Raw genomic sequence first — 21,696 nt, 5'->3', positions numbered from 1 at the left:
GTCAAAATCGAAACAGACTCGAAGTCATAATCGAAAGACTGAAAGTCATAATCGAAAGACTGAAAGTCATAATCGAAAGACTGAAAGTCATAATCGAAAGACTGAAAGTCATAATCGAAAGACTGAAAGTCATAATCGAAAGACTGAAAGTCAAAATCGAAACAGACTAGAAGTCAAAATCGAAACAGACTGAAAGTCATAATCGAAAGACTCGAAGTCATAATCGAAAGACTCGAAGTCATAATCGAAAGACTCGAAGTCATAATCGAAAGACTCGAAGTCATAATCGAAAGACTCGAAGTCATAATCGAAAGACTCGAAGTCATAATCGAAAGACTCGAAGTCATAATCGAAAGACTCGAAGTCATAATCGAAAGACTCGAAGTCATAATCGAAAGACTCGAAGTCAAAATCGAAAGACTGAAAGTCATAATCGAAAGACTGAAAGTCATAATCGAAAGACTGAAAGTCATAATCGAAAGACTGAAAGTCATAATCGAAAGACTGAAAGTCATAATCGAAAGACTGAAAGTCATAATCGAAAGACTGAAAGTCATAATCGAAACAGACTAGAAGTCAAAATCGAAACAGACTGAAAGTCAAAATCGAAAGACTGAAAGTCATAATCGAAAGACTGAAAGTCATAATCGAAACAGACTAGAAGTCAAAATCGAAACAGACTGAAAGTCAAAATCGAAAGACTGAAAGTCATAATCGAAAGACTGAAAGTCAAAATCGAAACAGACTCGAAGTCATAATCGAAAGACTCGAAGTCATAATCGAAAGACTCGAAGTCATAATCGAAAGACTCGAAGTCATAATCGAAAGACTGTAAGTCAAAATCGAAACTGGACTCGAAGTCATAATCGAAAGACTCGAAGTCATAATCGAAAGACTGGAAGTCATAATCGAAAGACTGGAAGTCATAATCGAAACTGGACTCGAAGTCATAATCGAAAGACTGTAAGTCAAAATCGAAACTGGACTCGAAGTCATAATCGAAAGACTCGAAGTCATAATCAAAAGACTGGAAGTCATAATCGAAAGACTCGAAGTCATAATCGAAAGACTCGAAGCCATAATCGAAAGACTGTGTCAAAATCGAAACAGACTCGAAGTCATAATCGAAAGACTCGAAGTCATAATCGAAAGACTCGAAGTCATAATCGAAAGACTCGAAGTCATAATCGAAAGACTCGAAGTCATAATCGAAAGACTCGAAGTCATAATCGAAAGACTCGAAGTCATAATCGAAAGACTCGAAGTCATAATCGAAAGACTCGAAGTCATAATCGAAAGACTCGAAGTCATAATCGAAAGACTCGAAGTCATAATCGAAAGACTCGAAGTCATAATCGAAAGACTCGAAGTCATAATCGAAAGACTCGAAGTCATAATCGAAAGACTCGAAGTCATAATCGAAAGACTCGAAGTCATAATCGAAAGACTCGAAGTCATAATCGAAAGACTCGAAGTCATAATCGAAAGACTCGAAGTCATAATCGAAAGACTCGAAGTCATAATCGAAAGAGACAAAGACATAATCGAAAGAGACAAAGTCATAATCGCAACATACTAAAAATCATAATCACAACATACTAAAAATCATAATCGCAACATACTGAAAGTCATAACGTACTGACAGTTATAATCGAAACCGACTGAAAGTCGTAATCGCAACAGATTCGAAGTCAAATTCGAAACAAGGGACTCCCTGAAAACTAACCAGAGATTCATTTCTTGAAAGTTTCCATTACTCCTTAATTGTCAATCACCATCGCTTCAGTGCAGGTTTGACAAATCATCATGTTCTAAAATTGGGGAAGCCAATTGCTGCCCCACCTGCTGCTTAACATTCACAGTTAGATCACATGGACACAGAGGATAGGTGAAAAGAAAAAAATATATACAGGGAAAATCACTCTCTAATACTAAACATATGAGTGCACATCCCTGTAAAATGTTAGTTTCTGTATCTAGCATAGGAAACAAATGATTCCTTAAAACTGCTCAGGGCTTTCCTTACTCATCTCGTTATAATACTGGGGAAGCTTAATGTTGCAATAGCAAATTTTCGTTTTTGGCTTCTCCAAACATTATCCTATACCTCCCCCGCTTTTACTTTCAGCTTGCTATGATATAGATAGCGGGAAAGGATAAAACACAGGTGAAATCACACTCTAAACTGCATAATATGAGTGTATATCCCTGCAAAAAAGCGCTATCAGTGCACACACCTCATCTGCTGGAACAGACAAGGAAGCCTCATGCCTGTTATCCCATCTCTCCAGCATGGTCAATGCACTCACCTCTGCTGCTGGAACAGACTGGGAAGCCTCTTGCCTGTGATCCCAACTTTCCAGCCTGGTTAATGCACTTACCTCTGCTGCTGGAAAGGACTGGGAAGCCTCTTGCCTGTGATCCCATCTCTCCAGTATGGTCAATGCAGTCACCTCTGCTGCTGGAACAGACTGGGAAGCCTCTTGCCTGTGATCCCATCTTTCCAGCATGGGGGAGAACAACAGGAGCAGTTCCATTTCTTATGCTGCCTAGTTCTCCTATATTAGACTCCCCCACCAGCGCCAGCTTCCCAACCATCGCTTGTGGCCCAGGGATTTCCTGCATGCGCAGTGCTGCCATGCCAAGCAGCTGGGGGAGAGTCCCACGATCCTTGCCCGCACAAATGCATACGGAGGGCAGAGGGATTGACATCCGAACACCGCGTTCGGCAGAAAACCGGGTGCATAAAGAGACGCCACTTAGCGTTCACAACGATCACCCAACACCCGGTCTTCTCTTGGCCTCACCACCTAGTGAAGCTAAAAAATAATAAAAACTAAGGGAGCTACTCCTCTTCGGTGTTTCCGGGACGGAAACCAAATTAAACTGAGGAGCCAGGGGAGGGTGGGGGCTATTAATACTCTTTTTACTCTTTCAGGTGGTTTCCACTGATTGGATGGGCGGAGCCACATCTCCAGTGTCCCGTATGACGGCTAGAGAAAATAATATCTTCTATGAACTCACTATGCCTCTCAGTGAATACTTTGGGATGTCTTCTTTCCAAAATGGGGTCATTTGGGGGGTATTTATACTATCCTGGAATTCTAGCCCCTCATGAAACATGACAGGGGGTCAGAAAAGTCATAGATGCTTGAAAATGGGAAAATTCACTTTTTGCACCATAGTTTGTAAACGCTATAACTTTTAGGCCCGGTTCACATTAGCGGTGGCCGTCCGGAATCGCCGTGCCGGAGCCGGACCGCTTGCAGAACGGACGGAACGGACGCACGGCAATAGCAATGAAAGCCTATGCGTCCGTTCACATGCGTCCGTTCTGCCGGACCGGAGCCGGACCGGATCCGGACTCCGGCGTCCGTTCCAACATGCGCTATTTTTTGGTCCGGCTCCTCCGGCAGCCGTATCCGGGGCGGAGCCGGACTGCACCATCCGGCCAATGGAAACCAATGAGAACCGGAGAGCGCACAACACACTGGCTACAAAAACCGGACGTTCTACCCCACTTCCTATGCATTTTGGATGGGGACCACATGGGCCCAGCGTTCAGGTGGGGCAGCAGCGATTTCATGCTGAAGCTCTAGGCAGCAACATGTCTGATTAGTCTGATAACGAGGAGGCGAACAACAGAGAATTCCCAGGTATACGAGTAAAAAATGCCTGGATCCATGGTCCCAACTGCAGTCTCTGTATCCACGGATGGTCTCCACACGTCCACCTGTCTCCAACAATGACCCCAGACCCTTCTGCTGACCTCCCAGACCCCAGGTAATAACAGGTTGTTATCTCCTTAAGAAACCGGATCCGGACCGCAACCGTGTTCACACCGCACGGAAACCGGATGCAAACGGACCGGATCCGGATAGGAACCGTACGGATCAGGTCCGGTCCGGATACGGTGCGGTCCGGACATCCGGTGCGGTTTTGACAAAACCGCAAGTGTGAACGGGGCCTTACCCAAACCAATAAATATACACTGAATGGTTTTTTTTTAATCAAAAACATGTTTGTCCACATTTTTCGCGCTGCATGTATACAGAAATTTTACTTTATTTGAAAAATGTCAGCACAGAAAGTTAAAAAAAATCATTTTTTTGCCAAAATTCATGTCTTTTTTGATGAATATAATAAAAAGTAAAAATCGCAGGAGCAATCAAATAGCACCAAAAGAAAGCTTTATTAGTGACAAGAAAAGGAGCCAAAATTCATTTAGGTGGTAGGTTGTATGAGCGAGCAATAAACCGTGAAAGCTGCAGTGGTCTGAATGGAAAAAAGTGCCTGGTCCTTAAGGGGTAGAAAGACTGTGGTCCTCAAGTGGTTAAAAAGGCTACAATCAGAATTTCTCAAATTTGTATGGAACCACCAGCGCCCCAGGGTTCTTAAAATCGGTTCTACTCTCTCCAAGGGAGATGGGTGGGCTCAGTCTTCCACACTATACGTGGGATCCCTGTGGGCCAGTACCTCCGTGTCAGGCGTAACTGCTCCGATTCGACTTCTTTTGAGAAGGAGGCCATTGATCTGCGTGAACGCTTCAGACAGCGTGGTTATTCAGACCACCTGCTGAGGCGGGCGTATAATAGGGCCAAATCTGTAGGAGGAGATGACAGACTATTGAAAAGACAAACCCCCAAGACAGTCGACAACTCTGCTCGCCTGTGTGTGCGTTATTCGGCCCAGCATGGGGAGATCATGAGCATCCTCAAAAAACATTGGTATATCCTGACTAATGACCCCAAACTCCGTTCTTTGGTCCCTGAGGAACCTAGGATAGCATGTAGACGTGCACCATCATTACGGGACGTCCTTGTAAAAAGTCATTTTTCTGGAAGTGCCAATAAAAGACCCCACTGTATCGTGACCGGTACATATGGATGTGGTGGCTGTGTCACTTGTCAGTATCTGCATGTCGGGAAGGAGGTCATGCTCCCCAATGGATGCAGGTGGAAGTTGCAACACTATGTGAATTGTAGTACACCATTGGTGGTGTACCTGTTGTTGTGCCCCTGTGGCGCCTTCTATATTGGCAAAACGAGACGGGACCTTAGGGACCGGATCGGCGAGCATGTTGCTAGTATTAAAAGTGTCACCTCCACCACTCCGGTTGCCCGCCACTTTAGATCTTTTCACAATGGGGATGCTCGTGGTCTTCGTTTTGTTGGTCTCGATCGGATACACCTTACGATCAGGGGAGGGGATTATGACCGCCTCCTCTTGCAGAAAGAGGCACGGTGGATTTTCGAATTGAGAGCCACTGACCCTCCGGGTCTGAATGACTCGGTGGGGTATGCGGCCTTTTTGCCTATATGATTGCTGGTGCTTTGGCGTTCCCTGTGCGCTCTGCGCCTGTGGAGATTTGCTTCCGCTTGCTCTGTTCTGTTTTCCGGGCTGCCTCCTGCAGGATGACAGTTATAGGCTTATAAAAAAATAAAAGAACATATAAAAAGTTGATATTCTTGGGGTGGTCGATTGGGCCAAGAGTGTCCCTCTTTCTTCCCCCAGCCTTTGGATTGTATATCCATTTGGGTGTTTTTTCTAACATGTGTCCCCTCTTTCCCTTACAGGGTGCCTTAAAACCACAGTGTTCTTCGTTTTGTTGGTCTCGATCGGATGACACGCAAATTCGTGAAGCGTTCCATATTAAAAAAAAAAAAAAAAAAAAAAAAAAAAGAAAAAAAAAAAAAAAAAAAAAAAAAAAAAAAAAAAACCACAGTGTTTGTTCACAAATATTTATAGATGCTCAGTTTAGCGATTATTGTATGTGTTTTTCATTATTATGCTGCTGTACTTTGTTTGTTATTATCTATGCTGCCTTCCTGTTCCGCCCCGTCTCTCCCCATTGATGCACTGTATACCTCTTACGTATTTGCTGATATACAGAACTAGTTTTTTATAACCTTAGGCTTTTTCCTTGCCTCCGAGAGGCTTTTTATGCGCCGCTGAGAGCCGCCGCATTACCTCTCTATCAGCGCATCTTTGGGAGGAGATGGGCGACACACGCAGGCACCAGTGTGATTGGCTGGTGTGCGTGTATTTAGAGCAGGAAGCCAGTCCTCGATGTTCAGCCACGCCCCCTTGAGAAAGCCGGAAGTTGCTGGCGAAACATGTCGGGTCCTCCCGGCGTGCCTGATACCTGACCCTGTACATCGGCCTGCCACCCTCCCTCCGCCGGACCTCGGTGCTTCCAACGGGGACAAGCCGGAGCTTTGACGCGCCCGGCCATCTACCAGCACCTGGCCCTGTGCTGGCCAGCGCTGACTCCCCCCTTGAGTCTGACGCTGCAGGGACTGACACCGCTCAGCCGACGGCTTGTATATCTACTTGATCACCAGCACACCCCGTGTGCGCTTTGAAGTTGGATCCGGACCCTGCTATGGACATTACTCAGCTCCTTGCCTGCATGTCTGAACTTTTTGCCTTAGGCCTGATCCGGATTATGCCTTTGGATTACAGCACGCTGTTCATCTAGCCAATCACAGATCCATCTGGAGTGGTATAGTATACGGGTTTTTCTATGCCTGACTCTATACCCCATTTACAGTGCTTCATATGTACTGGTGCATGAACTGCTGCATGAATTCTGCATATCTTCTGCTTTGGCTATAGTGCATGCTCTGTTGCTCCCTTTGCATATGCACACACTCAAGCCTTTAATCGTGTGTGCCGCTTATAAACTGTTGGCGTTTTCTAATATTGAACTTATTGCTTCACAGAGGCTGTACAAGCATACGGAATATATTTTTGGCTATCTTGGACCTGGCCAGGTCATGTTGTTAGACAAGGGCCCTGGATCACACTAGGTGATCAGCATTAGGGTGCATGTTGGTTGCATGAGTTGGTTAGTGTGTTGGACGGCCATCTTGTATGGGGTCTTGTTTTTAAATATATTGGCTTATGGATTAATTGAATAAATTTTCATATTTTTATAAATCAATATAGTTCATTCTGCTTCATTGTTGCACACACCTCGCTTTATCTCTTTCTCCTTACATTACGTGGTTTCTCAGTCTTCCACACATTAAATATTACTACTTAGCCGCACACCTTAGACAAATAAAGGAATGGACTAACTTCAAAGTGTTTACTAAATGGGGTCTTCTGGAAGCCACCAGTCTACTCCCTATATCACTGGCTTCACTTATATGGTCAGATATCCCCCCAAATTGACCCAATCTGAACTCCTACCTACCATTACTTTCACAATACACATTTGGAAATCTATTGCTCACACAGCCCATCTAAAATCTAGCCCTTCACCATTTCTTCCAATCTTAGGAAATCCATCTTTCCCCCCAGGTATATCAAAAACCTTTATGACAAAATGGTTTAATCTAGGCTATTTCAACCTCCTCAATTGGACAGACCCGAAGACCAATAAATTACTAAATAGATCCACACTAGAGGATAAGATACAATTCAACTCCCAAACCCTATTGGAATTTAACCAAATCACACACTACCTCCAGCAGCAATCCAGGGCCTGTAAATCCACTCATAACTCTTCACAAACCCTCTTTGAGACCATCTGCCTATATAGAGGACACCAAAAAAACCTTATATCGCAAATATATAATGCGCTTCATAATAAATCAGGCACAGCAATTCCTTCCCACCCCTATATGCAAAAATGGGAAAAAGCTCTATCCATACTTATCCCTCTAGAAGACTGGGAAGACATTTGGGAGAATGCAAAACATTCCTCAATGTGTATACAAATTAAAGAAAATATTTATAAGATTCTCTACAGATGGTACCTGACTCCCTCCATACTTGCAAAAATTTACCCGGGCACCTCTGATTTATGCTGGAGAGGGTGTGGTGAGAAAGGAACCTTAGAACACATTTTCTGGCACTGCCCACTGATCTTACCCCTTTGGCAACAAGTTCAAGATTTAATCTTATCTACCACAGGCACTGTAATCCCCATGGACCCTTTACTAATGTTACTGGGTAAACCCCCTCTAAATGTTAATCGACATACTTCCAGGCTCATAACCCACATTTTAACAGCCACCAGGCTCGCAATAGCCACAGCATGGAAAAATATAGCTCCACCTACCATTTCCGAAATTAAAAACAAAATAACATGGACTAAAACCATGGAGCAGATGACTGCCACACTGAGGCTTAGTGCACACCAGAGCGGTTCTGCTGCGGTTTGCGATCCGCTTGCGGGTGCCGATCCGCTAGGGTAATGTATTTCAATTGGCTGGTGCACACCAGAGCAGGAGGCGTTTTGCAGAAACGCATACTCCCGGGCTGCTGCAGATTTTGGATTGCGGATGCGTTTCTGCCTCAATGTTAAGTATAGGAAAAACGCAAACCGCTCTGAAAAAAACGGCACTTCAGAGCGGTTTGCCAGGCGTTTTTTGTTACAGTAGCTGTTCAGTAACAGCTTTACTGTAACAATACATGAAATCTACTACACCAAAAACGCTTCACAAAACTGCAAAATGCTAGCTGAAACGCTACAGAAAAAAAAGAAAAAGCGTTTCAAAATCTGCTAGCATTTTGCGGATCTGCTAGCGGTTTTTGAATGTAGCAAAAAGGAAAGAGGTGCACAAGGTCCCTGTAGTGGGTTCCTCCGGAGTGCTCAAAGCCCAACAAGACAGTTCCACTAAGCCAGTAATTGTATAGATACAAGCGGCTGGGCACATCCAGTAAAAAAAAAAAAACCTTTATTTGTATCCAGTTAAAATGTGTACATCCACAGCAGCAATTCAGCAGGAGAGAGAAGGGGTCAGCATGCAAAGAGGTCGACAGCTGTTTCGCACCCTGCAAATGGGCGCTTCGTCAGGACACGTGTCCTGACGAAGCGCCCATTTGCAGGGTGCGAAACAGCTGTCGACCTCTTTGCATGCTGACCCCTCTCTCTCCTGCTGAATTGCTGCTGTGGATGTACACATTTTAACTGGATACAAATAAAGGTTTTTTTTACTGGATGTGCCCAGCCGCTTGTATCTATACAATTACTGCTAGCGTTTTTTGGTGTGCATCAGGCCTGAGAGACACAAATCAACTTCCATAGGGTTTGGGACCCATGGGAATATACCACTACAGACCACAATCCCCCATAAGGGACAAGTATCTATAAAATATCCTCTCAGAAATCCCAAATGATACAGTCTTATGTAAAAAGTGGTCAGGAGATGTGATAGGCCCTTGCAAACTATCTTCAACCATATAAAGGTTATTGAATTAATCTGGCCTGAACCATTGTGACCCACCCTTATATTATGACCTTCATGTTTATTTGTTCGGTTTTACTTTATTTTACTGCTGATACTATTTAATTATTAGAATGTCTTCTACATCTTCAAAACAGCTTAATCAGCAGGACCACGATATCTTTACTATCATTTATATTTATGGATTGTATAACCTGGACTTTGCCGATTGATGCTCTATAATCCCTTCACGCTCACTTAAAAGTGATCAAACTTAGTATAAGAGGAAATATGCCTCAAACTGAAGTCCATAGACTGTTAAAGGTACTCTGTACTGCTCTCTTCATCTCCGCTTGCTGTAGAGCTCAGTCCAGGCAATATAATTTGGATGTTACGTAATTATCTGTTCATTATATATTGTTTGTCCCTGCTTCAATATCTGTATGTATAAAGATGTGTTTGACTTCTCTATACTAAAATAAAAATTAGTGAAACAAAAAAAAAAAAAAAGTCTACTGCCCTGGTCAAGAGCCTTTTGAGATGTGTTTGCTGAACTTTGAAATGTTTCCACAGAACCACTTAATGACTTTTTTCACTATTACTGCCATGTTACTGCACTATTTTATCGACCTTTGCTTGCACTTGAAAAAACAATTTGTTAGGCCTGGTGCACACCAGAGGAGTTTTTCTGAGCGTTTTTGTGTTTTTAAATCTGCTGCTAATGTTATCCTATGTGTCTGTGCACACTGGAGCAATGAGGTTTTGTAAAAAAAACAAAAACCCATAGCATTACATTGGGAAGAGCTTTTGAAACCTCTAGCGCCCAAATGCTAGAGGTTTCAAAAGCTCTTCCCAATGTAATGCTATGGGTTTTTGATTTTTTTACAAAACCTCATTGCTCCAGTGTGCACAGACACATAGGATAACATTAGCAGCAGATTTAAAAACACAAAAACGCTCAGAAAAACTCCTCTGGTGTGCACCAGGCCAAAATGTGGAAAGTAAAATGGTAATTACCCACATTGGTACAAGCTGCACAAACATGCACAGAGGAGTACACTATAGGTACCAGCATGAACTGGTGAGACCTTCCTGTAATTATTACATGCAAATCCCTGCATATTGAGCACTGTGCATTACATACCTCCCAATTTTTTGAGATAAGAGGGATACTTAAAGGGGAACTGAAGTAAGAGGTATACGGAGGCTGCCATATTTATTTCCTTTTAATCAATACCAGTTGCCTGGCAGCCCTGCTGGTCTATTTCTCTGCAGTAGTATCTGAATAACACCAGAAACAAGCATGCAGCTAGTCTTGTCAGATCTGACTTTAAAGTCTGAAACACCTGATCTGCTGCATGCTTGTTCAGGGGCTATGGCTAATAGTATTAGAGAAAGAGGATCAGCAGGGCTGCCAGGCAACTGGTATTGCTTAAAAGGAAATAAACATGGCAGCCTCCATATACCTCTCTCTTCAGCTCCCCTTTAAGCCATGCCCCTGCCACACCCCCTGATCACGCACCCTGACACACCCCCTAGGCATGCATACCATAAAGATTTAATGAGAAAAATATGCTGTTTTATATTTCAAATCACACTGGTCCTTTATATCCTGGTCCATTCTCCTTCTTATCCTACCTTAAACCTTAACAGTTGAAAGTAAGAAATATATCAATTCAAAGGATGGGAATAAACTTTAGAATAAAACCCAATTTTGAGTAGAAAAATACATATATTTACATAGATCTACACCTGAGTCCTGAAAGAGGGACAAATGAGGGTGAAAGAGGGACAGGTTCCCTAACAAAAAAGGGACAGTTGGGAGCTATGCATTGTGATCTAGCTTGTACTGGCTTGTTGAATCAGATAAGTAAAAACCCAATTATTACCTGAATTAAGACAGTACTATACGGTGGTATTCTTTCTGTGCTTGAGTATGACAATTTCTGATATAGTAAACAAAAACTACTTAGCCAGGTTCTTTTAGAGCTTCCTGTAAAGAGATTATACTATATACGCGTTCCTCCCACATGCTGGGTGCGCTGCTACCATCCCATTCCCCCTATGCCCAGTGTACGCTAGTCCATGCAGAGTATGCCTGGAGTACACCAGCCCATGCAGGCTATGGCCAGTGCAGCCCGGGCGTCTCCAAGTCCACAGAGCGTTCTCCTGAGATACAGAGTCGCTACTGCTGTTGCGTACATGGCAGCCGCGTCTCCCCTCCCTTTCCTGGGTGTGTTCCCGCCCGGGTCTCCTCCTTTTCCTTTCTTATGACAAGTGGAACCGTTGCGAACCAGCGGGCCCAGCTGTACCGACAGAGCAGCGCTTGCACTGACAGCTATTCCTCCGGCCCTGCCGCTGACCGGGGCCCCCGCCATGTTACCCCCTTACTGAAGACAGACACCACCCGCAGTGACTGCACCTGCCAACATTCTCTGGCCTGGCAGCGGTTGCCAGCGATCGCCACCTACGGTGCCCGGTAAGGCTGCTTCGGAAAGCCTCAGGTGATGTGTATCCCCTAATCACAGTGTTGTTATATATAGGTGGGTGCAGCTGCTGGGCCGGACTCCATTATACGACTTGTCATTCTGCCTGATGCTGCTGAGTGCAGCGGGCTGTGCTGCTGTGACTGGGCAGAGCTGCCCTGTTATATATATTGCAGCCACACACTGATACCCTGCTTGTTATAGGGTTCAGGTTGTGGGGTGCGTGCTGTAAGTCCCGCCCACACATCTGCAGAGAGGCGGTGTGGGTGTTGCTTGCATCCAGGATCCTCACATGGAGGGCCACTCGCCCTCAGCTGTGCTCAATCATTTGCCCTCATCTAGTAATGTGTAGCATTTTTTTCCCTGGATGATGAATATGTTGTGGGTATTATTTCCAGTGGCACTGCATCACTCTAGGTGGAACTGTAGTCTTACAAATGTGTATCACTGTTGTTTTGTGTTGGGGGTGTGTGTTTGAGTAAAACATTTATAAATGATCAAGAAAATGTGTTTTGTACATTATTATACCATCATGGTCTGGTAATACATAGTGCTTTGGAATGCTGGATTCTGCATTGCATGCCTTTTTGCTATCAGTTAATATAAACAAGAGTAGATAGCAGTGCTGCTTGTCTTCAGAATACCACAGTATGCATTTGCAACCATGAGAACAATGACCTGCACAACACATCAGCTCTCAGCACAGTGATCACATGAAACTTCTGTTGTATCCTCAATTGACAGTGGAGGACTACTGACACCCCCTCTCATTGCTAAACTTATCTTTAGACTGATCTAGTAACCTTTGTCATAGACTCTTTCACATACTGATAATAGAAAGCTGAGGGCATTGTGATGGTATCACCTTGGACTGATGATTTGTAAATTTGCTGCAAGTCAGAAGGTCCATAACTAACAATCTATGGTTGATAATGTGATCAAAGTGTTCATCTCCAAGCTGATGATCTACAAAACACTGGGAATCTTGGCTGAACCATCAAAAGCTATGTATGCATTTTAAAGTGTACCTGTGAGGAAGAAGGAAAAAAAGTATAAGATAAATACTTAATAGTATTTATTCCAGCACTGGGACTCTCTGAATGTATTTGACAAGTTTTGTCAAATATGTTCCCCTTTACATGCCTGTAAAGAAGAGTCCTGGCGAGCAGTGGTGGAGTGGAGGATCATAGCTGGATCATCTAGAGCAGGGCTTTTCAACCTGTTCACTCACTTTACCACTTTTATCACCTGAAAATGTTCAAGTACCACCAGTGTGCCTACGCAATAGATATGACCCGATCAGACTTGTGTGTTTCCATCGGAGCCCGAGCAGAGAGCCTCTACTGCGTGTGCACTCACACAAACAAGGAGATCTTTGAGGGGTTCCAGCGCTGGATCTACTCTACTGAGGAGGAAGGGGGAAGCATCTTTGGGATCCAGAGGCTTCCTCCTCCTGGGGCACTTTTTTCTTACAGGTACACTTTAAAAAAAGGGGGGGGGGAATAGCAGGAGGCATTGGTGGGGAAAAGGATTAAAATCAGATTGCAAGCCTACAGATTGCCATTATTAGCAGTCTGTAGGTAGATTGCCAATATAGGTTGCATATCCGGTCCCCCCCCCACTTCAATACAGGTAGCCTCCCCCACCACCAGAGAGCTGGGCAGTGACTCACCACAAAGTTCGGTTCCCCCTTGCTTGCTCCTCACTGTGCTGTCCTTTGTAATAGTTCAGACCTCAGATCAGTGGTAACCCGGGCTCAGTGAAGAGACAGCCAGGCGAACGGTGCACAGTGAAGGCGGGCTGCGAGGGTAGCCGAACTTTGTGGAGGCAGGATGGGACCAGGACAAACGTCAGGTGGGCAATTAAGTAGCAGGTAAACTTGAAATGTACCACCTGGCCAACAGCAAAGTACCACTGGTGGTACGCGTACCACAGGTTGAAAAGCCCTGATCTAGAGGTTTCCCTCTACTGAGGTAAGTATCCAACTTTTCGTACCCTCTTCCTCCTCCCAATAGGTTTGCTTTGAATGACCTGAAACATTCACTGTGTGGTTCTTTCAAGCTGTTCGGTTGGTTCTATGCAGAGGTGAGGCTGAGCAGGAGGTGACCTGTTTGATGGAGGAAAAAATAGAAAAATAATTGCATGGGCCATTAGGGGTCCATTGTGATTGATCACCAATAACACGGTGAATATGGTTGGGGGAGACCCAGTCTCACGCCAGATGTGAACTTCACAATTACAAATGATTGTTTTGAGCGGCTAATGGGCAGCACGGTGGCGTGGTGGTTAGCGCTCTCGTCTTGCAACGCTAAGTCCCTGGTTCGAATCACAGCCAGGTTAGCATTTGCAAGGAGTTTGTATGTTCTCCCCGTGTCTGTGTGTTTCCTTGGGGCACTCCGGTTTCCTCCCACTTCCCAAAAACATACAGATAAGTTAATTGGCTTCCTCTTAAATTGGCCCTAGACTTCAATAAATACAATACACTACACAATACATACGACTATGGTATGCTAGATTGTGAACTCCTCTGAAGGACAGTGAGGCCTAGTGCACACCAGAGCGGTTCTGCTGCGGTTTGCGATCTGCTTGCTGGTGCGGATCCGCTAGGATAATGTATTTCAATGGCCTGGTGCACACCAGAGCAGGAGGCGTTTTGCAGAAACGCATACTCCCGGGCTGCTGCAGATTTTGGACTGCGGATGCGTTTCTGCCTCAATGTTAAGTATAGGAAAAACGCAAACCGCTCTGAAAAACGCCTGTTCAGAGCGGTTTTGCCGGCATTTTTGTTACAGAAGCTGTTCAGTAACAGCTTTACTGTAACAATATATGAAATCTACTACACCAAAACCGCTACACAAAACCGCAAAACGCTAGCTGAAACACTACAGAAAAAGAAAAAGCGTTTCAAAATCTGCTAGCATTTTGCGGATCTGCTAGCGGTTTTTGGTGTGCACTGGGCCTTAGTGACAAGACTATATTCTCTGTACAGCACTGCGGAAGATGTCAGCGCTATATAACTACTAAATTATAATAATGTCTTTAGTGATGTGTGTACATAGCTAAAGAGCGATGTCATCATTCACTACCGATGACCAAGTAAGCATACAAATTCTCACTACTTAGAAAAGAAGCCTGTCAAAGGCCTGGTGCACACCAGGAGTTTTTCTGAGCATTTTGAGTTTTTAAATCTGCTGCTAATGTTATCCTATGTGTCTGTGCACACTGGAGCAATGAGGTTTTGTAAAAAACCCCATAGCATTACATTGGGAAGAGCTTTTGAAACCTCTAAAAGCTCTTCCCAATGTAATGCTATGGGTTTTTTTTACAAAACTTCATTGCTCCAGTGTGCACAGACACATAGGATAACATTAGCAGCAGATTTAAAAACTCAAAACGCTCAGAAAAACTCCTCTGGTGTGCACCAGGCCAAAGGCCTAGTGCACACCAAAAACCGCTAGCAGATCTGCAAAATGCTAGCAGATTTTGAAACGCTTTTTCTTATTTTTCTGCAGCGTTTCAGCTAGCGTTTTGCGGTTTTGTGTAGCGGTTTTGGTATAGTAGATTTCATGTATTGTCACAGTAAAGCTGTTACTGATCAGCTACTGTAACAAAAAACGCCTGGGAAACCGCTCTGAAGTGCCGTTTTTCAGAGCGGTTTGCGGTTTTCCTATACTTAACATTGAGGCAGAAACGCATCCGCAATCCAAAATCTGCAGCAGCCCGGGAGTATGCGTTTCTGCAAAACGCCTCCCGCTCTGGTGTGCACCAGCCCATTGAAATACATTACCCTAGCGGATCCGCACCCGCAAGCAGATCGCAAACCGCAGCGGAAACGCTCCGGTGTGCACTATGCCAAACTCAGTAGTTGCTAATCCTAGGCAGTACATTTGCTTCCAAGTTTGACCCCAATAGAAGTCATCCATACCAAGCAGATCTTGCCTGCTGAAGATTTTCTTCAAGATAAAATGTCTCATACTTCTGCTAATATATCTTCTATATGCAAATTGTAGAAATCGAAACGCTCAAACCCCCTACCAGTTCGACCAGTGGGTGCAGGATCTGGGAAGCCAAGCCAGTCCAAAGATATGCACAAAAGGATCCGCAAACCAAGCAGTGGTGGAAAAATGCTGGTATTCTTTATTCAGGAATTCCACATGGCAAATGTTAAAAAGTCACAAGGTTCAACTTTGTGCTTGAGTATGACAATTAACATTTGCCATGTGGAATTCCTGAATAAAGAATACCAGCATTTTTCCACCACTGCTTGGTTTGCGGATCCTTTTGTGCATATCTTCTATATGCACATGGCTGATTGGAAATGACTCTTAAGGTTCGTATACACGTCCGATAAAGATCGTTCGTTACGAACGATTCGTGACGTTTACACGATATTCAAATTAGACTGAAAAGATCGTTCGTAATGAACGATTGTGTACACACGTGAACGATATAAGTATAAAGTACTGAACGACGAACGATAAAAAAATGCGTGCGCAAACGGAAGTGACGTTATGACAGGCAATAAGAACATGCGTTATCGGACGATCTTTGTACACACTGCAACGATTGAACGATTATCTTTCGAAAAAATCCGCCGGGTTGGATCGGTCCGATTGAACGATAACGATCGTTATCGTTCACAAAAACGATCGTTCACACTTTTTGAACGCACGATTATCGTTCCGATTGTCGTTATCGTTCGTTTTTGAACGATCGTTATCGTACGTGTGTACTCAGCTTTAGGCCTAGTGCACACCAGAGCGGTTCGGCTGCAGGTTGCGATCCGCTTGCGGGTGCGGATCTGCTAGGGTAATGTATTTCAATGGGCTGGTGCACACCAGAGCGGGAGGCGTTTTGCAGAAACGCATACTCCCGGGCTGCTGCAGATTTTGGATTGCGGATGCATTTCTGCCTCAATGTTAAGTATAGGAAAACCGCAAACCGCTCTGAAAAACGGCACTTCATAGCGGTTTGCCAGGCGGTTTTTGTTACAGTAGCTGTTCAGTAACAGCTTTACTGTAACAATATATGAAATCTACTATACCAAAACCGCTACACAAAACCGCAAAACGCTAGCTGAAACGCTGCAGAAAAAATAAGAAAAAGCGTTTCAAAATCTGCTAGCATTTTGCGGACCTGCTAGCGTTTTTTGGTGTGCACTGGGCCTTAGTGCTGCTAGAAACTTTGTAATGTGAAACATGTTAGCAGAAAGAATGATCTTTAGCAGGTTAGACCTGTTTACTGTTGCCAGCTTCCCTGGGGTGAACCCTGGCAGGGCGTTATGGTCACTAGACTTGATCTATGGTCATTGAAATTTAGCCAGGTCACGGACTCCATCATGTGCCTTTTGTGCAATTTCACTTTTGCATGGTCTCCATTCGTTCTTTTGCTTTTCTCTCCCTGTCTTTTTTACACACCTGTGGCCCGGAAGCTAATTAGAGATGTGCTTAGCTTCCGGGATTCCCAGCATGCATGGCTGGCTCATATTGTTACAAGAGTTCAAGCCATGCTGGCTATTGATGGGGATTAGTCTGACCACAGGACGTGCAAATGCCATAGATGCGGTTCAGAGGCGAGCATGTAATCACGGAGCAGTGCTTTTCGGCGCTGCTAGATTTGGGCGCAGCCAGCGCCGCTATAGACTGTAATGGGAATCAGTCTATAGTGGCGCTCAGTGAGTAACGTCGGCGCCGTCAGAAGACGGAGCCGAGGTTGCTTAAAAATCACAGTAATTCGGCCTCCAGCAATAGCTGGAAGTCAAATTATTTCATTCCCCCACTATCCATGGCGGCCTGGAGGGGGAATAGTAATTAACACAGCCCGGACTTGTGCAGAAGCAGGATCAGCCATATACCGGCTGTATTTTGCGCCCAAGTCTACCGGCGCCGATTTCAAATGTACTCTGTAATCAGGCCAAGTTAGGGGCAACTGTAGGTTTATATGGTAGTTCAGGCAGGGTACTTATGAAGTGTTTGGATTGCCTGTTTGCAGGCTGAGATTAAAGGACATCAGAGGTGAAAATAAACTGATGAGAGAAACAATATTTTGTATCCTCCTAAAATGACTTTTTTTTTTTTTTTTTTACTATTGTCTCTGCTCAATGGATTGATTATTTGACATTAACTGAAATATGCCAGAGCTAAAATCTATGAACTGTTGACCATTTTTACCTGTTTCCTGCTCTCAGAATCCATTTACTGCCAGAAAGGTATTTTACGTCTGTAATGCCTTATCAGTGAGGGCTACACTATAGTCTGACCGGGACAGAAACTGGTATTTGCATACCTGATGTGTAACTTTCAGGCAGGGAAAGAAAAAAAAAAAAAAGTAACAGCATAGTCATTTGTGTGCTTGGCACTGTACATACACACCGATTTCAATATATCAAATGTCCCCTCTGATGTCCTTGAAAGGGAACCTGAAGTGAGTAAAATGTATTTAAAATAAACACATGATGCAGCTGTAAATGAATAATACATAATAACCTCACTGTCACCTTCTTACAGTGAGCCCTTCCAATTCTGACAATATTTTGTCAGAACTGAAATATACCAGTTGCTGTCAGTTATATATCAGCAGATTTCAGTTACAACTGAATGTGCAATGTAATGTCCATGTTTCCCTATGGCTGAAGTGGGTGATATTACAGTTTAATAGTGTCCTGACCAGGAAGCTGTTATGGGGTAATGGCCATTTTAAAATGGAGGACTGAGAATTCCATTGATCACAGTGGACAAATGGGATGCAGGAGAGGAGAAAGAGATTGAAGAGTAGACTACACAGGAGGTAAGTATGACTTGTGTATGGTTATTTTGACTTTTTATTTTCAGTTCAGGTTTTCTTTAAAATAAACACGTAAAGTGCCTGCAAATGAATATTATGTACTTAACTCGCCATCAATTCCTTTTAGAAGCTTCTCATTTGCTTCTAACAATACCTTCCAGTTCTGACAACATTTTCTCAAAATTGAAATACAGTATATCAATTGTTGTCAGTTACAACTGAAAGGACAACTGATGTGCAAGTAATGTCCATGTTTCTCTATGGCTCATGTGGGTGATTTTACACTTAATGGCCCATACTCACGAGGGACTTTTGTCGCCTCAACACGCGGCGCGCGCGTGTTGCGGCGACAGGTCGCCCGTGAGTATGGGCCGTCGCACGCGCGCGCGCCCCCGAACTGTCGCTATGTCGCCATGCGATTGAAACTTTTAATCGCATGGCGACAGTCGCCGCTGCCCCCCCGCCGCAACTGTCGCTAGTCCGCGTGAGTACGCGGACTAGCGACAGCAACCTCCATTGAGGTTCACAGACCTTCCGGTGAGCTTCCGGCGGGGGGAGGAGGAACGTCAGCGACAGCTTCCGCCTTGCCGCTGGTCCCTCTTCCGCATGTGTACGCGGAGGGACCTGGCGAGAAGCTGTCGCCGGCCTGTCGCCCACACGCTCATGTGTGCTGGCGACAGGCGAGTTTTGCAGCCCGTGAGTACGGGCCTTAACAGTGTGCTGACCCGGAAGCTGCTAAAGGTTATTGCCATTTTTAAAATGAAGGATGGAGAATTCCAACAATCACAGTGAACAAACAGGAAATGGAAGAGGAGAAAGAGATTGCTAAGCACACTACAGTGTGTGTGTGTGTGTGTGTGTGTGTACTTTTAATTTTCAGCTCAAGTTTGCTTTAAGGCAAGGCAGCAGGTCTTGCAACAGGAGAAAGGCAAATAAGTACATGGTATACTCAGGTTCAAGACAGGCCATGTAGGATGATTTGAGTATAGGACAGGTCTGTGGTTTACTCCAGGTACAAGGTAGGGCTGGTGCACACCAGAGCGGTTCTGGAGCGTTTTTTAAAGCGCTTGCAGGGGGAAAACCGCTTGGCTGATTAAAGTGAATGGGATGGTGCACACCAGAGAGTTTGTGTGTTTTCCACAAATGCAAACTCGGAGGCTGCAGCATTTTTTAGATTTCTGAGGCGTTTCTGCCTCAATGTTAAAGTATAGGAAGGTGGAAAACTGCTCTGAAAAACGCTAGGTCAGAGTGGTTTTCCAGGCGTTTTTGTTACAGTAATTGTTCAGTAACAGCTTTACTGTAACAATTTATGACATCTGCTACACAAAAACGCTCCCAAAAAGCAGGGCTGTAGAGTCTGAGTTGGGGCAGTTTTGGGTGCCTGGAGTCGGGGAAAAAATGCACCGACTCCTCCTAATGAATTTAAACTGTAATTAAAATAGAAAATATGATAAAATGTTCTATTTCTCAGATAATAGTCATAAATAATTTATACATACAGTAATAGCTGTGCTTAGTTCACAAAAATGAAATAAACCAATCAAAATTAGTTACTTGTGCTGCTTCAATAAAGCAGTCCCCGTATTTTTAAAGTCTGATATACACATCTGATTGTGACTGTATATATGATGTGTACACAGGAATCTTTTATATATACATGAAATAACATCTATGCTGTAAGTATAAAGCCTGATGTGTAGCCGTTTCACTAATAGAGATAGTCAATGAGATGGAAATAATTCTGCGTTGATTCTGATATATGCAAATGTACTTTATTATAAGTACTATAAGTTTTTATAAAAATATAAATTATTTTTTTAATCTTTGCTCATGAAATCAAATAATTTGGTTTGGTGACTACGAATTAAATGGTACCTGAGAAGGATACATTTTTTTTTTTTTTTATACATACCTGGGGCTTCTTCCAGCCCCCCTCAGGCTAATCAGTCCCTCGCTGTCCACCTCCACCACCTGGATCTTCTGCTATGAGTCCTGGTAATTCAGCCAGTCAGCGCAGTCCGGCCGCATGCCGCTTCCACAGCCAGGAGCGTTCTGCCCTGTGCAACAGTGCTGAGCAGCTGTAGTACGCTCCCGGCGTGAGTGTGTGCATGCCCACTACGCCAGACTGGCTCAAGTACCTGGACTCATAGCAGAAGATCCAAGTGGCGGAGGAGGACATCGAGGGACTGATTAGCCTGAAGGGGGCTGGAGGAAGCCCCAGGTATGTATAAAACTTTAATTTCATCTGTCTCAGGTTTACTTTGTTATACAGTAGTACTATACTCTACATATGCACTCCCCACAGAGCTGCAGGGAATCCACTGAGAATGTTGTGCACATTGAACACAGAGGTGTTGTCTATCACCCATGAACCTGGTTCAGATTGTGCATGAAGAATGTGTAATAGAGGAAGAATCTCCTCATTTCCCTGCAGAGTACCTGCACATCATGCTTACATGTACCCACAGTTACATTGCCTAGGGCCTGATAGATGTTCTTTGTTCCGGCCTGTACCTTTTACACTCTTCCCAAGGACTAGTTTTAGTCTACGACTAAAGGGTATAAATATGGCAGTCTCCATATCCTTCTCACTTCAGTTGTCTTTTAAAATTCCTAAGCGTCGGCAGTTAAGAGACGAATTTCATGTTACATACTTTCAATCAACAAGATTGTAATATGCAAATTAGAGGAGTCGGTGGAATCCTAAACTGAGGAGTCGGAGTCGGTGGATTTTTGTACTGACTCCACAGCCCTGCCAAAAACACTAGGCATGTTTAGAAAACCTCTCTAAACATGCCTAGGGCTTGATTCACAAAAGACGGCCGTTTTCACATGAAAATTCGCGTTTGCGCGTGAAAACTGTTAATTACATGTGAAAATTTGCGATTGTGCGCAAACGAAAACCAGCCATGCTAACAGTTAGCACTCTTTTGTGAATCAAGCCCCTAGAATCGCTCTGAAATCTGCTTCAAAGACCTCTAGCGTTTTGCGGCTCTGCTAGAAGTTTTTGGTGTGCACTGGGCCGTAGAATAACATGGGAGTTGGCATCAGTTCAGTTTGTACTCCATTCTGTTGCCAGACCCCTTTTTACTCTGCCTTGTACCCGAGTTATCCAGTAACCCTGTTCTGTCCTGATATCCTGCTTTGTCCAGTTTTGAACCTAGCATCTTTTCATTGAACCTAAACATTTTGTTTGTTTTGGCCTCTTGCTAGACTTTACCTGCTGCCTTGCCTTTACCTCTAATTGG

General features: G+C 44.1%; 1 protein-coding gene and 1 long non-coding RNA gene across 8 annotated transcripts in view; one reads left to right on the top strand and one right to left on the bottom strand.

Moving 5' to 3' along the window:
- LOC137563400 (uncharacterized) overlaps window positions 1-11,630 on the bottom strand; it is a 50,049-nt gene extending 38,419 nt beyond the window's left edge. The window contains exon 1 of the long non-coding RNA XR_011030343.1: window positions 11,069-11,630. This is a non-coding gene — a long non-coding RNA (uncharacterized lncRNA). The remainder of the gene's footprint in view (window positions 1-11,068) is intronic.
- The window catches only part of HERC1 (HECT and RLD domain containing E3 ubiquitin protein ligase family member 1), a 193,207-nt gene continuing 182,934 nt past the window's right edge, over window positions 11,424-21,696 (top strand). For 6 of the 7 annotated variants that reach the window (XM_068275796.1, XM_068275797.1, XM_068275795.1 and 3 more), the window contains exon 1: window positions 11,424-11,658. The gene's annotated coding sequence lies outside the window, so the exon portion shown is untranslated. Of the gene's footprint in view, window positions 11,684-21,696 lie in introns of all 7 variants that reach the window. The other variant, XM_068275791.1, reaches the window with a different exon arrangement.

This window comes from Hyperolius riggenbachi, chromosome 3, assembly GCF_040937935.1.
Source record: "Hyperolius riggenbachi isolate aHypRig1 chromosome 3, aHypRig1.pri, whole genome shotgun sequence".
In the NCBI taxonomy this organism is placed as follows: domain Eukaryota; kingdom Metazoa; phylum Chordata; class Amphibia; order Anura; family Hyperoliidae; genus Hyperolius; species Hyperolius riggenbachi.
This window is presented reverse-complemented; position numbering and strand designations above follow the sequence as displayed.